The sequence below is a fragment of the Piliocolobus tephrosceles genome, chromosome 2 (genome assembly GCF_002776525.5).
Source record: "Piliocolobus tephrosceles isolate RC106 chromosome 2, ASM277652v3, whole genome shotgun sequence".
Lineage (NCBI taxonomy): Eukaryota > Metazoa > Chordata > Mammalia > Primates > Cercopithecidae > Piliocolobus > Piliocolobus tephrosceles.
In genome coordinates, this window is record NC_045435.1 from 50267374 (window position 1) to 50275363 (window position 7990).

Consider the following 7990-nt stretch of genomic DNA (forward strand, 5'->3'; position numbering starts at 1 on the left):
AGTCTCCCAGATGCCCCCAGCAGGACTGAGCTTCAGTTGCCACACAGGGGCCACTTGATAATACACCTTTCATGGGCCTCCTTGCTGTCCTTGTCTCACTTCCCACTGCCCAACTGGTGTTTTCTGGAATCTCCTGCCCTCATACCCTTGTCTCAGACTCTGCTTCTGGAAGGACCCAAAAGATGGGAGTCAGCGAGAGTTGTGTTGTGTGACCTTTAATACACTAACTGACACAAAATAAAACTACATATAAAGCTTGCGGATAGTAGACACAAAATTCAGCACAGTGGTTACCTCTCTGGGGTGCAGGGAGAGGGGCTGGCAGGGGCAGTCTTAGGGTTGGTCTATTTTCTTATCTGGGAGGTGGGTTCAGGGATATGTATTTCATGATTCTTTATGCCTTACCCATACATTATATATTCCTCTTTGGAATGCATGGCATAGACTCCATAATCAATTATTGTAAAATTATCTGGGGACCAGATAAACCCTATTTGCTGGCTGCATCTAGTCCCTAGGCCACCTGTTTCTGACACCTCCCTTACAGATGAGAAAACTTGGACTCTGAGGGCTTTCAGCCACTATATATTGCTTCGTTTTACGTTTTCACAATTGGGAAATTTCACATCAAAATAGAAATGTTCAACTCCCTTGGAAGATAATCAGAAGATCGGACAAGGCCGGACCCACGTTTCTCTACAGAGTAATAGCTGCCAGAGCTGCATCGCTGGGGACCTGCTAGGTGGGGCAGAGTGCCTGCTGCTCCATCCCCAGAGCAGCATCCGTCCTTCCCGTGACCTTTCTGTCCTCCCCTATAGACGTCTGAGCTGATCTCACACATGGGAGAATCTCTCCAATGGTTCACCCTTGCAATGCCCTAGGTGGAGAGCCCAGCACAGGCCCAGTGCTAAATAAAGCCACTTCTTAGCATTGTGATTAGAGAAGATAACTCCAACACCTGAGGGGGCAGCCGGGCTTAGTGCTCTTGTCCTGAGGCTGCTGAGGTGCTATGATGAGGCCAAGGTCACCGTGTGAACAGCAGTGCAATCAGGACTCCGCCCGGTCCCTGGGGCGTATCTGCAGGTCCATTGGGCCTCAACTTCAGGGAGCAGGCCGAGCTCCCCAAGGCCTTGGGTGCCCCAGCTCAGGCCAGCTGCTCTGACACAGCCCACACTTTGTGGCCAGAGGCGAGGCAGGGCAGTTGGGGAGACCTGCCAGACAGGTGGCATCTCAGGCCTCCCAGATGAGTGGGACAAAGGGATGTGCTGGAATTCCGCCTCCCAGAGCAGCTCCTCCCCTGGCCAGGGAACAGAGGTGGACTCTGGGGCCTGAGAATCGTTGCCAGCGGATGGAGGCTTTGTTTGCTTCACTGAGTCCCCAGACCAGGGGCCGGCCGGAGAGAGGGCTCTTTCCTGAGAGGCTGGACTTTCCCACAGGAACAAAGTGGGGCTTGTTAGCCGGGCATGAATCTTGGCGTGGGGCGGCCCGGGCCAGGCTCAGCGCTGCCAGGCGGCGGCTCCGCGATATCAGGCAAATTCCGCCTTCCCCACAGCTGGGGCTGACAGCAGGAAGCCCCAGGGAGGCTCCGGACAAAGGCAGAAAAATGGGCCACGTTTATTCATTCACTGACCAGCCCGGGCCTGGCTGGCCCAGGGGCCCTGTCTCCATGGCTACGGGCAGCCTTCAGTGCTCCTGGTTGGCTCCTCTGTGACCACAGCCCCTCCACGGCCACACACCCCAACACACAGAGACACAGCATCATGAAAGCAGAGGCTGCCTCGGGACGGCTCTGCCCCGGGGAGCGTGGGGCCATCTGAGCCAAACAGAATCAAGGGCTTGGACACAACCCAGAGTTGAGCTCTGAATGTCAAGACTAGTCCTGGGTGAGTGAGGCAAAGGCAACAGGTTCAAATCCACACACCAGCTAAGCACTTACTGTGTGCAGCACGGGAGTGTGTCTGTCAAGCCAACTCGGTTTGTTCTCACTCGTCCGGTTTGAAAATAGAGGCTGGGGAGCCCAGTGAGGGAGGCACACCCTTTGCCTTGGGAAGGTATCAGGCAGGAACCGTCTTTGGCATTGAGTCTTGAAGGATGCATAGGAGTTTGCCAAGCAGCGAGGCAAAGGGCATTCCAGGCAGAAGGAACGGCTTCAGCACAGGCCCCGAGGCCTGCAATTAATGTGTAGAGTGATTAGGGTAACTGAAAGGCTCTTTGAACTGGAGTGGAGGGAAGAGGACGCAGCTGAAAACGAGGCACTTGTGGGGGCGGGACAACCATGCAGTGTGACTCAGAGAACCGGGGCCGTCTGCTCCCCTGTCACTGTCATGCTAGAGAAGACCCCCAGTAATTCCATGAGTTGTGAATTTCAGGGAGGACAGAAGGTTAACGTATAGCTAATACTTTGCAGTTTGCAGAAGCCTTTCATATATTCACGTGATCTTATTTAGACCTATGGCCACCCAGCTGGGAGGGAGCTGACAGATGAGGAAACTGAGGCCCAGCGTGGTGCCGGAGGTCTCCAAGCCAGGAAGTAGCCCATGGGGACTGGAATGCAGCGCCCTGAGCCTGACAGAACTCTCTGGGAAGGGGCTGGAGCCCCGAAGGATGAGCAAAATGATCATGATGATCTTTGTCCCTTGCTCGCAAGTTCTAGAACTGCTACAAAGGAGCAGCCACGAGTGTCCTCCCTTCCAGACCACTCCAAGCTGCTTCTAGAGGGACTGGAGATCCCCCAGCAGAAACAGGTCTAAATCCCGGGCAACTTAGAATCTGGGATATGGTGAATGGCTCAGAGGCTCGGAGCAGGCACAAGAGTGGCTCTCAATGTCTGATGGCCCAGACCGCACTTCCTGTCTTTCACGGGCCCACGCTGCTTCTTTGGCCCTGGGTCTCCCAGACGGAGCCGATGGGCTGGGCCTGCAAGGGTGACCTTGGGACCCAAAGGCTGGTGGGAGGGGGGTGCTATCAGACACTGCTATGACACAGTGTCATTTAGTCTTCACAACAACCTCTGTTTTGCAGGTGAGGAAACTGAAGCTCTGAGAGCAGTAGCTCCCCTGAGCCGCGCAGCTGGAGAGCGCTGAGCCCACGGCAGAGCTGGGGCTTTTTGAAGGCGCACAGAGGAAGGGTTTGCTCCCCTTGCCGAGTTTCCTCATGCTCATTTCCACCCCCAGCCCTCAGGTGTGTCTGACCTCTGCCCACTGAAAGGCGCCTGCCCTCACTCTGCTGCTGGGCTCTGTTGTCTGCTGTCTTTCTGCTGCCTCTGACTTCTGCCAACTTGACCTTGGCTTCTGGTTCCTTCTGCCTTTCAGAGCTTGACATTGTTGATCTTCATCCTGAAGTCTCTCCTGAGTCTCCTTCACCTGGTTGTGCTACCCATAAAATAAAAAAAAGGAAGGAAAAGGAAAAAAAAAAAAAAAAAAGAAGAAGAAGATAATAAAACCAAGAAAAAGGAAGAAGAAGAGGGCTGTGGGATTAGCACCAAAGCCTCCTGGGTGTAGACCTGCCCTTTGGCCTCTTCTCAGGGTGCTTTTGGCTTTGGGTAAAGAAGAAATGATAATAATGATACCTAAAAACCATTTAGGACAGAAATGGCCAACATAGCATAGCAGGAGCGCCCTCCAATCTGGCACCTGAGGCAGGCATAGCTAATCGATCACAGCACTCTCTCTGGCTCAGCTTGGCCTCGGCTTCAGCATTGTTCTCAGCACACGGATCAGGCAGCCACCACCAGGCAGAGTTGACACTCAAGATAACCTGAACTTGTCACCTTGCCTATGAGTCTGTGCTCTCCATTCAAGCTTCACTTTTGCCCCATTTGTCCAGGCAGGTGTAATTATCTTCATTTTACAGGTGAAGAGACTGAAGCCCAGGGTGATATTTTCTGCAACACACAGCTACTTCATGACAGAGCTAAGGATGAGAACTGAGGCCTCTCTCTCTGTCCCTGCTCAGGACATGTTTAAAAGGCCCCATGCAATCAAGGAGGTAGCATTTGAATAGATGTATTCTTCCTCCTTTTTTGTTTTCCAGTCCCATTTTCCACTGCTTTGGTCAGGGAGTGAGTCCCCTGATGTCATCCGAGGATATGAGGCATCGCTAAATCTGGCCATCCCCTGAAGCACCCAGCCTCACCGACTTCCTGAAGCGTGGATGAACGCTGCTGCCACAAATGTGCTGTGACAGCCGCTGACAAGGAGAGCGAGTGATGTTTGTGCCACCCTGCTGAGCATGAGGGAGCTGCTCGGGGAAGCCAGGGGCTGGGGCATCTCAATAGCACTGAGGGCAGCCTCAGGGGGATTCACAGCACACCCACCCCCAGATCACTGCTAATTCTGGGGGATAGATGACAAAGCTTTCTGACCTTGCACTTTCCTTTGGCTGCTAAACTGAATGAAGCCTGCTTCTTAGACCCAAGCCCCTGCTGAGTGTCTCACTGTCTCTTCTGGCCATCCTTGTTCCCAAACCCAGAACCCTCCTCTGAACCTCCACATGCAGTGGGTGCCAATTGTCTCCCACCTACCTGCCTGGGTCTCTGCCCCTCAGCTGCTCACAAGTGGCTGTGTTCTTCCACTCACCTGCTGGGAAACCCACTGGCTCACCAGCCCCCATCCTCGTCACACCCGGTCTCACCTGCCAGGCTTGCCTTCTTCCCCATCACCTGCAGACAGGTCCTTTTCCAGACACACCTGCCCTACTCCTACTGGTTGGCATGGTGAGGCCCTTACTCCCTTCTCTCCAGGGTCCCATGTGCTCTCCTGGCACAAATTCGCCCAGATATTTCTTGATCTAGCTCTGTCCCAGAAAGTATTACCTTTGCAATGGCAAATACCTGTATTAACTGCCGTGCAAGTGACACATACTTATCATATGCTTGCCTGTTCCAGGCACCGATGGCTGTCTTTTTTATTTTGTGACAGGTTCCAGTGAGTGAGTCTGACTTATAATTGTATAGACTTAGCTCACATTCTCCTTCCTCCACCTTGACAATCGTGCTGATGACAAAGTTGTCATTTACTGAGCACTTGCCATGTACCAATCACTGTGCCAGGAGATTTACCTGCATGGACTCACAAAATCTTTGCAATATTCTGGAAGGAGAGGCAAGTATGTTCCTCTATTTTGTAGATGAGAAAACTGGGCTCAGAAAATGAAGCCATTTTGCCCCAGGTCACCCAACCAGCAAGTGGCAGAGCTATGTTTAAAAGTCAGGATTGTCTATTCCAGAGACCCTGTGCTGCCCACCATGGCACACTGCCTCTCCAGTCAAAGAAAGGTAGCTTAAAGATATCTGCCTTCCAAAATGCTTGGGCATTTGTTAGAATATGGAAGAAGATAATATATAGTCCTGTCCTTGAAGAATTGATACTCTATTTGGGGAAACAAAGCAACTCACATTGCCAGCCAATATTCATTTAAATTTCATCTCAGAAAAATAGCAAAAGAGATTTTATTTAACCTGTCAACAGTGATTATCTGATTATGTCTCCTTGAGTATTCTGTAGGATAGACAGCTAATGCAGTCATGGACTCAGTGGGAAAAAGTTCAGCCATCCATTACTAATGTCTGTTTGGGGCACAGGCATGGCTAGTGGAAGTAGATGAGCCACCAATTTCATTTCTTTGCTCCTATATAGTAGAAAACATGAGCATTTCTAATAAATGTCTAACTATATAAAGCAGACAAGAGAGAAAATAGAAAGATACCCGTGTGATTGGGAGAGGCAGCCTGAGGAAGGTAAGATATGATCTGTTTGGGGTCACTGTACCCCTGGGGCATGAGACATCATCAAGGCCAGATTGAATTTTCTAAGGTATGATAAAAAGTTTGGTTCTTCCTTGTGCCCTGGTTCCTCTTCTCTAAAATGGCTAATTCTGTCCAACTAAGATCTACAAGGCCCTTTCTGCTGCCAAGGTTTCTAAATAAAGATATCTAATAAGGATGAAACACTTCACAGCTCTCAACCTCCTCTCAGACCCATCAGCTCATTCATATATCATAACAAGCCCATGATGCAGCCATTTTAGAGATGAAAAACTGGGGTCCAGAGAGCTGACACCCATGTTAGCAGAAGTTAGTGGAACCCAGTTCTCTTAACTCTAACCATTCTCTAATCCAAAAGTATATTTACAAATTTTCAAATAATTAGGAAATGCTAGTAATATTTAGAAGCTCCTCAGGTGATTCTAGTTTTCAGCCAGGGTTGAGAATGTTGCTAAAAAGTAAGTTTTATGGCTGATTTCAGAGAAGGAAACAGAGGTTCAGAGTGGTTAAGCAACTTGTCCAAAGTCACACAGCCAGAACATAGTGGAGTGGAAATTCCACTGAAGGAGGTTGACTGTGTAACCCATGTGTCTGTTGTGCCCCAGGCACTGTCACATATTATTTCATTTAATTCTCTCAACAACTTTATTTATTTTTAACTCTGAAAACTAATCCAGAAAAGTTAAATAACCAGCCCAAAACTGCAGAACTAATAAAAGGCAGCTAACAATGTTTTCTATCTTGATTCTATTTGGGTGGACAAGTGTGTGCATTTGTCAATGGTCACTTGATGGGTCACTTAAGATCTGTACATCACACTATATGTTGATTTTACCTTTAAAAGGCACAAATAAACTGAACTCTGGGTAACAACATCAAGCAGAGATATTCTGATGTCTCCCTCTTATTTGGAAATGCATTTAAAAGTAGAGTGAATGGATAAGGAGATAAATAAGTGGGCAGTTATGTAATAAAGATGGTGGGTCTGTGGGGTTCACTACGTGGGTGCTATTCTTTCAACTTTTCTGCAGATTTGAACATTTTACATAATAACATGTTGCATGGGGGACAGCAGCCCAAACATTCCATGAGACTGAGTTCAGTGACGACGGAGATCTCTGCCTGTTTTGTGACTGAGTCTCCAGCACCAGGAATAGTGCCTGGCGTGAAGCAGGTGCACAGTAAATATTTGCTGAATGGAAAATGACGGGAGGGTGTTTAGCCTACGGCTTTAACGCTTAAACTAAACATCTTGGAGAGGGGATTGGATGATATATGTGAACAAGGGCGGTGGGAGGAGGGACACTGGGCAGAGTAGGGCGAGTGGGCACAGTAGGGCACAGAGCTCTGGTGGCTTTGCAAGCATGAACTCCGCAGATTCTTACTTCTGGAAGCTGTAGTGAGATCCTCATCCCCAGGCTTAGCTGCAGTCAGAGCTGGGCTTTATACGGGCGTGTGCTGCCCTCATGTGGCCAAGCCGAAGAATATTGCGCTGCTGTTGGAAGGGCCTCTTTTCCCTGATCCCCGATGGGCATTTAGTTACTCAGATGCTTGGAAGCAAAGGTTGGGGCCAGAGGAACCGTGTCTCTGGGGCCTGGGGCTTCATGCCCCTCTCTTAAATAGGAGATGTTGGTCATGTTTAAAACTTCCTCTGGGCAGGGTGGCACATCTGTAGTCCCAGCTGCTCAGGAGGCTGAGGTGGGAGGACGGCTTGAGCCCAGGAGGTCAAAGCTGCAGTGAGCAATGATTGTGCTGCTGTACTCCAACCTGAGCAACAGAGTGAGACCCTGTCTCTAAAAAGAAGAAAAGTTTCTCATGCTTCCTATTAGCTAATTTTCTCCCAATAGGAGTGTGGGTTTCCCAGAGCTCACAACCATCCTGAGATTTGAGAGAAGCAGCCACCATATTTCAGCACCCACTGCTGTTGCTACTCCTCCACGGGCTGTTTTATTTGGGCATCCCACTGACCCTTCCAATGACCATACATGAGACCATGCAAGATCTCATTTGCAGGCGGGAAAGCAGGGGCTCGGAGAGATCAAGTCACACGCAGCACATTGGGGACAGGGAAACTGCCTCTGGGAAGTTCAGAGTGTAACAAAGAAGATGGTAGCTTCTCTCTGTGGGCTTTTGAGAACCCCCAAATTCTGGCTGAGAAAAGCTGGCAAGGAGTCAAGCCAGTTTGAAAAAGCCCCGGTACTCACGGTACACAACCTGAGCCCTTCA

At 49.8% G+C, this 7990-nt stretch overlaps 1 long non-coding RNA gene across 1 annotated transcript; it reads left to right on the top strand.

The window, feature by feature from the left end:
* The first annotated feature begins 1740 nt into the window (after window positions 1–1740).
* Window positions 1741–6637, top strand: LOC111546885. The gene is made up of 3 exons (XR_002732962.2): window positions 1741–1883; window positions 2448–2744; window positions 4033–6637. It is a non-coding gene; the product is annotated as an uncharacterized LOC111546885 (long non-coding RNA).
* The last annotated feature ends 1353 nt before the right edge of the window (window positions 6638–7990 follow it).